Source organism: Dama dama, chromosome 14 (assembly GCF_033118175.1).
Source record: "Dama dama isolate Ldn47 chromosome 14, ASM3311817v1, whole genome shotgun sequence".
Lineage (NCBI taxonomy): Eukaryota > Metazoa > Chordata > Mammalia > Artiodactyla > Cervidae > Dama > Dama dama.
This window is the reverse complement of record NC_083694.1, coordinates 7,131,713-7,140,181: the sequence shown is the minus strand read 5'-3', so window position 1 is coordinate 7,140,181 and position 8,469 is coordinate 7,131,713. Positions and strand designations below refer to the sequence as shown.

The following is an 8,469-nucleotide window of genomic DNA, read 5'->3' as shown; positions in this document are numbered from 1 at the left end:
TCTTATTTTTGCTGACTGTGTAGAGCCTCTCCATCTTTGGCTGGAAAGAATATAATCAATCTGATTTCAGTATTGACCATCTGGTGATATCCATGTGTAGAGTGTTCTCTTATGTTGTTGGAAGAGGGATACCCTATGTCCAAAGGCAGAGAAGCTTCAGCAAGGTGCTAGGCACTGGAGTGGGCAGCTGCATGATGCTGGAGTGACTTCGAGGAGAAATGGCACACCTAAGGGCAAAGGAGAAGTCCCAGCAAGATGGTAGCAGGGGTGAAATCATATTTAGAATAGAATCCCATACCCGCCATAGAGGCTCAGAGGGCTCAAACAAAGCTTGTGTGCATCAAGACTCAGAGACCCCACAGAGACTGATACAGAACTGTGTTTGACTGTCTCCTGGGGAGGTATGGGTCAGCAGTAGGCTGCTGCAGGGGCAGGGGCTCTGGGTGCAGCAGACCTAGGTATGGCAAAAGCCCTCTTGGAGGAGGTCACCATCAACCCCACCATAGAGCCACCAGAACTTACACAGGACTGGGAAACAGACTCTCGGAGGGAACAAACAAAACCCAGGACCCAGGAGAAAGGAGCAGTAACCTCATAAGATGTCCTTTTCATTATAGGGGACTCGAATGCAAAAGTAGGAAGTTAAGAGATACCTGGAGTAACAGGCAAATTTGGTTTTGGAGTACAGAAGGAAGCAGGGCAAAGGCTAATAAAGTTTTGCCAAGAGAATGCACACGTCATAGCAAGCACCCTCTTCCAACAAATGTGTAAAGGTGATGGTAAAATGACCAGGAAAAGGGACAGGAAGATATATGTTAAAAATTTCCTTTTACTATATGTGAAGAATAAAATTACTTGAAGGTAAACAGTAATAAGTTGAATATATAATTAAAACAACCACTGAGATAGCAAAACCCAAACTGACACCAAAAAGTGAAAAAAGATAAAGTGGAACTGTAAATAGAAAAGAAAACAAAACAAAAACTTTAATTCTAAAGAAGGCAGGAAAGGAGAAAGAGTAAAGCAAAGAGGAAAAGAAAGAAATAAATAGAAAAGCACAAAGATGAATGCATCCTCTATGATTTCGTTCATACACACTACTAGAAAATACAAACTAATCGACAGTGACAGAAGGCAGGTCACTGATGTCCTGGGTGGGGCAGACAGAGAAGGGAAAGGCAAGAATGAGGATCACCAAGGAACACAGGAAACTTTGGAGGGTGATGGTATGTTCATATCTTGATTGTGATGTTGGTGTTTTATTCATGTAGATGAACAGCCTTGGCAATTGTTAAAATCACTTTAAGACAACATTGTTGTTGTTGAGTTGCTAACTCGTGTCTGGTCTGACTCTTTTGCAACTCCGTGGACTGTAGCCCTCCAAGCTCCTCTGCCCATGGGATTTCCCAGGCAAGAATACTGGAGTGGATTGTCATTTCCTTCTTGAAGGGGTCTTCCTGACCCAGGGATCCCCACATCTCATATTATGTCTTCTACATTAGCAGGTGGATTCTTTACCCCTAACCCACTAGTGAAACCATTAAGCTTGTATAAAACACTGGAAAAAAAAATATCATGCATCAATCCTTAATGGTTATAAATCAGAATTTCCCTCTATAAAATTGTGAATTATGCAGTATGTTTAAATGATACTTTTTATTATTATAATATATCCTAACTATTGAACAAATGCCATACATTAATCAGCTTGTTGTATGATTAATACATATTTCTTGACCTAATAGCACACTTACAAATAATGTATTATTTTCCTAATATTAAAAAAAAACGGAATTTGTAACTTATGGAGTGAGTTTACAGGATCTTCATTTCACTATCTTGTATTTCATAGATTTTTTTACAGATTTAGTGTTAGACACAGAATTTTATACTATGTGCATATGATTTTAGATTAATTTTCCTAACCCATTAAGGAAAAGAATTATAGTCAGACTTAAACAACCTTTCTTTGCTTTCATTGTTAGGTACAGTGTCCTATACACATCAGAGATTCATGACTGCCTATCTTTTATCTCACTCTCTTTACTGTATGTCTTATATTTCTAGTGATACCAGAATGTCTGCTGGAGCTTCAGCTACCAGTTTCACATTCCAGGCAGCAGAAACAAGAAATAGGAAAGATATCTGCTCTTAAGGATTATAAGCCATCTGTATATTATTTCTTTGGTCAGAATATACCCACAGGGTGAAATGAGAGCCTGGAAAATGTAGTGCTTTATTTGGGCATTTTATTGCCTCCCATAACGTTGAGATATATTACTAAGAATAGGAAAATTAATGTTTACAACTACCAATCTCTATCTCATTACACGGTTAATTATTTTTTTCCAGATAACATCAAAAGCAAGTTGTAATTTTTAAACCTGAGGCTAAGGCTATTAATTTGAGTTTTTAAGCTTTTTTTATTGTGATAATAACTCTTAATATGAGATTTGCCCTCTTAACAAATTTTTAACTCTATAATGCATTACTGTTGACAATAGGTACACTGTTGTACAGCAGATCTTTAGAGCTTAAAGATTTTAATAGCAATGATAGAATACACTTGCAGATAAAAGGTCACCAGATTTTAAATTAGAAGACAAAAGTCAGAGGCTCAAACTCAAGGAAAACAGAAGATAATTTTAACTTTATAATTTTAATGTTATTACTATTAGCCATAAGCATACCCTTAGGTTGCATTATGTTAATTGGTTTACTGGTCAGTAAATATTTATTTTCTTTTTAAAGTAATTTTAAAAGCAATTGATGAAAATTTAATTTTTCTATTGACTCTAAACTTTTCAAAGCCTTGGTGTAGGATTAGAAGCTAATGTATTTGTGCAAGGTGGAAATCATTTCTCATTCATCTTGACATATCCAGAATCATTGAGTCTCTGAGGACCTGATGCCCATTAAATTCAGGTTGAGGAGATGATGTTGAAAAAAGTGGTCCTACCAAACACACACACACGCAAACACACACAAACACATTTTTGTTTTTTTCTGAGAAAAGTGAACACTGTAAAAGGGACAAGTGTAAGGAGGTTAGAAAGCACAGTCATTAGTCATTAGTGTCTTTTTTTATATAAATATAAAACTCTGTATGTTCAAAGTGTAGAGCTTGATGATTTGATAGATGAACACATTGTAAAAAGATCATCATAATCAAGCCAAGTCTATCATCTCTACATACTTACTTTTTAAAATGTGTGTATGCGTGCATGTGTGGAAAAGATTTAAGATCCTTTTAGAAAATTTCGTATTTACAATTTAGTATGAACATTGGTCAGCATGCCCTTAAGTTAGATCTTCAGAGCTAATTGATCCTACATAATTGAAACTTTTCACCTGTGACCAGAATCTCACCATTTCCTGCTGACAACCACATTGTGCTCTCAGCTTCAGCGGGTCTCTTTCAGATCCCATGTGTAAGTGAGCTGGCACAGTCTTTATTCTCTGGGGCTTATTTCACTTAGCATAGTGTGCTCTGGGTTTCTCCATCTTGTTTCTTTTTATTTTTTTGTTTGCTTTATTTTAATTGGAGGCTAATTACTTTAAATATTGCAGTGGGTTGTGCCATACATTGACATGAATTAGCCATGGGTATACATGTGTTCCCTATCCTGAACTCCCCTCCCACCTGCCTCCAATCCCATCCCTCAGGGTCATCCCAGTGCACCAGGCCTGGGCATCTTGTCTCATGCATCGAACCTGGACTGGCGATTTATTTCACATATGATAATATACATGTTTTAATGCTATTCTGTCAAATCATCCCACCCTCGCCTTCACCCAAAGAGTTCTAAAGTCTCTTCTTTATATCTGTGTCTCTTTTGCTATCTCATATATAGGGTCAATGTTACCATCTTTCTAAATTCCATATATATGCCTTAACATACTGTATTGGTGTATTTTCTTTCTGACTTACTTCACTCTGTATAATAGGTTCCAATTTCACCCACCTCATTAGAACTGATTCAAATACATTCTTTTTTATAGCTGAGTAATAGTGGTGTGATCACTCACCTAGAGCCAGACATCCTAGAATGTGAGGTCAGGTGGGCCTTAGAAAGCATCACTGCGAACAAAGCTAGTGGGTATGATGGAATTCCAGTTGAGTTATTTCAAATCCTGAAAGATGATGCTGTGAAAGTGCTGCACTCAATATGCCAGAAAATTTGGAAAACTTAGCAGTGGCCACAGGACTGGAAAAGTCAGTTTTCATCCTAATTCCAAAGAAAGGCAATCCCAAACAATGCTCAAACTACCGCACAATTGCACTCATCTCACACGCTAGTAAAGTAATGCTCAAAATTCTCCAAGCCAGGCTTCAGCAGTACATGAACCGTGAACTTCCAGATGTTCAAGCTGGTTTTAGAAAAGGCAGAGGAACCAGAAATTAAATTGCAAACATCCACTGGATCATCAAAAAAGCAAGAGAGTTCAAAAAAACATCTATTTCTGCTTTATTGACTACGCCAAAGCCTTTGACTGTGTGGATCACAATAAACTGTGGACAATTCTGAAGGAGATGGGAATACCAGACCACCTGATCTGCCTCTTGAGAAACCTGTATGCAGGTCAGGAAGCAACAGCTAGAACTGGACATGGAACAACAGACTGGTTCCAAATAGGAAAAGGAGTAGGTCAAGACCGTATATTGTCACCCTGCTTATTTAACTTCTATTCAGAGTACATCATGAGAAACGTTGGGCTGGAAGAAGCACAAGCTGGAATCAAGATTGCCTGGAGAAATATCAATAACCTCAGATAAGCAGATGGCACCACCATTATGGCAGAAAGTGAAGATGAACTAAAAAGCCTCTTGATGAATGTGAAAGAGGAGAGTGAAAAAGTTGGCTTAAAGCTCAACATTCAGAAAACTAAGATCATGGAATCTGGTCCCATCACTTCATGGGAAATAGATGAGGAGACAGTGGAAACATTGTCAGATTTTATTTTTTTGGGCTCTAAAATCCCTGCAGATGGTGATTGCAGCCATGAAATTAAAAGATGCTTACTCCTTGGAAGGAAAGTTATGACCAACCTAGGCAGCATATTAAAAAGCAGAGGCATTACTTTGCCAGCAAAGGTCCATCTAGTTAAGGCTATGATTTTTCCAGTGGTCATGTATGGATGTGAGAGTCGGACTGTGAGGAAAGCTGAGCACTGATCCAACCAGTCCATCCGAAAGGAGATCAGCCCTGGGTGTTCATTGGAAGGACTGATATTGAAGTTGAAACTCCAATACATTGGCCACCTCATGCGAAGAGTTGACTCACTGGAAAAGACCCTGATGCTGGGAGGGATTGCAGGCAGGAGGAGAAGGGGATGACAGAGGATGAAATGGCTGAATGGCATCACCGACTTGATGGGTATGAGTTTGAATAAACTCCGGGAGTTGGTGACGGACAGGGAGGCCTGGCGTGCTGCGATTCATGGGGTCACAAAGAGTCAGACACGACTGAGCGACTGAACTGAACTGAACTGAATAGTCCATAGTGTATATTTACTATAGCTTTCATATCCATTCGTCTGCAAATGGACATCTAGTTTGCTTCCATCTGCTGGCTATTGTAAACTGTTCTGTGATGAGCACTGGGGTACACTTGTCTCTTTCAATTCTGGTTTTCCCCATGTGTATGCCTGGCAGTGGGATTGCTGGGTTGTATGGCAGTTCTATTTCCAGTCTTTTAAAGAATCTCCACACTGCTTTCCATAGTGGGTGTACTAGTTTGCACTCCCTCCAAGAGTCTAAGAGGGTTCCCTTTTCTCCACACCCTCTCCAGCATTCATTGTTTGTATACTTTTTGATGGAAGCCATTCTGACCAGTGTGAAATGGTACCTCATTGTGGTTTTGATTTAAATTTCTCTGATAATGAGTGATGTTGAGCATCTTTTCATGTGTTTGGTAGCTATCTGTATGTCTTCTTTGAAGAAATGTCTGTTTAGTTCTTTGGCCCATTGTTTGATTGGGTTTATTTTTCTGGAATTGAGCTGCAGGCGCTGCTTATATATTTTTGAGATTAATTCTTTGTCAGTTGCTTCATTTGCTATTATTTTCTCCCATTCTGAAGGCTATCTTTTCACCTTGCTTATAGTTTCTGCCATTGTGCAAAAGCTTTTAAATTTAATTATGTCCCATTTGTTTATTTTTGCTTTTATTTGCATAACTCTGGGAGGTGGCACTTAGAGCCTGCTGTGATTTATGTCAGAGTTTGGCCTATGTTTTCCTCTAGGAGTTTTATAGTTTCTGGTCTTACATTTAGATCTTTAATCCATTTTGAGTTTATTTTTGTGTATGGTGTTAGAAAGTGTTCTAGTTTCATTCTTTTACAAGTGGTTGACCAGTTTTCCCTGCACCACTTAAAGACATTTTCTTTTATCCATTATATATTCTTGCCTCTTTTGTCAAAGATAAGGTGTCCATAGGTGTGTGGGTTTATCTCTGGGCTTTGTATTCTGTTCCACTGATCTATATTTCTGTCTTTGTGGCAGCACGATACTGTCTTGATGACTGTAGCTTTCTTTGTAGTATAATCTGAACTCAGGAAGGTTGATTACTCCAGTTCCATTCTTCTTTCTCCAGATTGCTTTGACTATTCGAGGTTTTTTATATTTCCATACAAATTGTGAGATTATTTGTTCTAGTTCTCGGAAAAATACCATTGGTAGCTTGATATGGACTGCATTGAAATTATAGATTGCTTTGGATATTATACTCATTTTCATTAAACTTATTCTTCCAATACATGTACACAGTATATTTCTCCAGCTATTTGTGCCATCTTTGATTTCTTTCGTCAGTGTTTTATAGTTTTCTTTATATAAGTTTTTTGTTTCTTTAGGTAGATTTATTCCTAAGTATTTTATTCTTCGTTGTGATTGTGAATGGAATTATTTCCTTAATTTCTCTTTCTGTTTTATCATTGTTAGTGTATAAGAATGCAAGGGGTTTCTGTGTGCTAATTTTATTTTATTTTATTTTATTTTAACCCCAAGGAAGGCAACGTGCTGGACCTCAGTTTCGATGAGGAGACGGTAGTGAGTTCTCACTCATTTTGTTCAGATTTTCCAAGGAATGCATGAGAGGGTGTCGTCATTGATCTGTGTGCTAATTTTATATTCTGCAACTTTACTATATTCATTGATTAGCTCTAGTAATTTTCTGGTGCAGTCTTTAGGGTTTTCTATGTAGAGGATCATGTCATCTGCAAACAGTAAGAGTTTTACTTCTTTTCCAATCAGGATTCCTTTTATTTCTTTTTCTGCTCTGATTGCTGTGGCTAAAACATCCAAAACCATGTTGAATAGTAGTGGTGAGAGTGAGCACTCTTGTCTTGTTCCTGACTTTAGGGGAAATGCTTTCAATTTTTCACCATTGACAATAATGTTTGCTGTGGGTTTATCATATATGGCTTTTATTATGTTGAGGTATGTTCCTTCTATGCCTGCTTTCTTGAGGGTTTTTATCATAAATGGATGCTGAATTTTGTCAAAGGCTTTCTCTGCATCTATTGAGATAATCATATATATATATATTTTATCTTTCAATTTGTTAATATGGTGTGTCTTATTGATTGATTTGCAAATATTGAAGAATCCTTACATTCCTTGGATAAAGCCCACTTGGTCATGATGTATGATCTTTTTAATAAGTTGTTGGATTCTGTTTGCTAGAATTTTGTTAAGGAATTTTGCATCTATGTCCATTAGTGATACTGGCCTGCAGTTTTCTTTTATTGTGGCATCTTTTGTTTTGGTATTAGGGTGATGTCAGCCTCATAGAATGAGTTTGGAAGTGTAGCTTCCTCTGCAATTTTCTGCAAGAGTGTGAGTAGCATACGTGTTATCTCCTGTCTAAATTTTTGGTAGAATTCAGATATGAAGCTGTTTGGTCCTGGGCTTTTGTTTGCTGGAAGATTTCTGATTACAGTTTCAATTTCCGTGCTTGTGATGGGTCTCTTAAGATTTTCTATTTTTTCCTGGTTCAGTTTTGGAAAGTTAGACTTTTCTAAGAATTTTTCCATTTCTTCCAAGTTGTCAATTTTATTGGCATACAGTTGCTAGATTTGGTTCTTCTCCCTTTTTTCCCTGATGAGTCTGGCTAATGGTTTGTCTATTTTATTTATCTTCTTAAATAACCAGCTTTTAGCTTTGTTGATTTTTCTATGGTCTCCTTTGTTTCTTTTTCATTTATTTATTTCCTAATTTTTATGATTTCTTTTCTTCTACTAACCCTGGAGTTCTTCATTTATTCTTTTTCTGGATACTTTAGGTGTAGAGTTGGGTCATTTATTTGATTTTTCTCTTGTTTACGTCTTGTTTCAAATGACAAGATTTCCTTCTTTCTAAACTAGAATAATAGAGTGCAGATACGTCTTTGAGATCTGAGTTTAGTTTCATTTAGACATACAGTAGACCTTTGAATAACGTATGTGTTAGAGGCACCCACCCTCCCTCTA

At 37.4% G+C, this 8,469-nt stretch overlaps 1 non-coding gene across 1 annotated transcript; it reads right to left on the bottom strand.

Moving 5' to 3' along the window:
* Positions 1-7,020: 7,020 nt before the first annotated feature.
* On the bottom strand, positions 7,021-7,113 carry LOC133069724 (small nucleolar RNA SNORD116). Its single transcript, XR_009695950.1, has one exon. It is a non-coding gene; the product is annotated as a small nucleolar RNA SNORD116 (small nucleolar RNA).
* Between the last annotated feature and the right edge of the window lie 1,356 nt (positions 7,114-8,469).